Source organism: Triticum dicoccoides, chromosome 6B (assembly GCF_002162155.2).
Source record: "Triticum dicoccoides isolate Atlit2015 ecotype Zavitan chromosome 6B, WEW_v2.0, whole genome shotgun sequence".
NCBI classification, from domain to species: Eukaryota; Viridiplantae; Streptophyta; class Magnoliopsida; order Poales; family Poaceae; genus Triticum; species Triticum dicoccoides.
In genome coordinates, this window is record NC_041391.1 from 67,904,647 (window position 1) to 67,905,736 (window position 1,090).

Here is a 1,090-nt window from a genome sequence, read left to right on the forward strand (position 1 = left end):
TGTTTCAGACTTGTGTTTCATTAAGTAGATATACCCATATCTGCTCAAATCATCTGTGAAGGTGAGAAAATAACGATACCCGCCGCGAGCCTCAACGTTCATTGGACCACAAACATCAGTATGTATGATCTCCAACAAATCAGTTGCTCGCTCCATAGTTCCGGAGAACGGCGTTTTAGTCATCTTGCCCATGAGGCACGGTTCGCAAGTACCAAGTGATTCATAATCAAGTGATTCCAAAAGCCCATCAGTATGGAGTTTCTTCATGCGCTTTACACCGATATGACCTAAACGGCAGTGCCACAAATAAGTTGCACTATCGTTATCAACTCTGCATCTTTTGGTTTCAACACTATGAATATGTGTATCACTACTATCGAGATTCAATAAAAATAGACCACTCTTCAAGGGTGCATGACCATAAAAGATATTACTCATATAAATAGAACAACCATTATTCTCTGATTTAAATGAATAACCGTCTTGCATCAAACAAGATCCAGATATAATGTTCATGCTCAACGCTGGCACCAAATAACAATTATTTAGGTCTAAAACTAATCCCGATGGTAGATGTAGAGGTAGCGTGCCGACCACGATCACATTGACTTTGGAACCATTTCCCACGCGCATCGTCACCTCGTCCTTAGCCAATCTTCGCTTAATTCGTAGTCCCTGTTTTGAGTTGCAAATATTAGCAACAGAACCAGTATCAAATACCCAGGTGCTACTGCGAGCATTAGTAAGGTACACATCAATAACATGTATATCACATATACCTTTGTTCACTTTGCCATCCTTCTTATCCGCCAAATACTTGGGGCAGTTCCGCTTCCAGTGTCCAGTCTGCTTGCAGTAGAAGCACTCAGTTTCAGGCTTAGGTCCAGACTTGGGTTTCTTCTCTTGAGCAGCAACTTGCTTGCTGTTCTTTTTAAAGTTCCCCTTCTTCTTCCCTTTTGCCCTTTTTCTTGAAACTGGTGGTCTTGTTAACCATCAACACTTGATGCTCCTTTTTGATTTCTACCTCCGCAGCTTTTAGCATTGCGAAGAGCTCGGGAATAGTTTTGTTCATCCCTTGCATATTATAGTT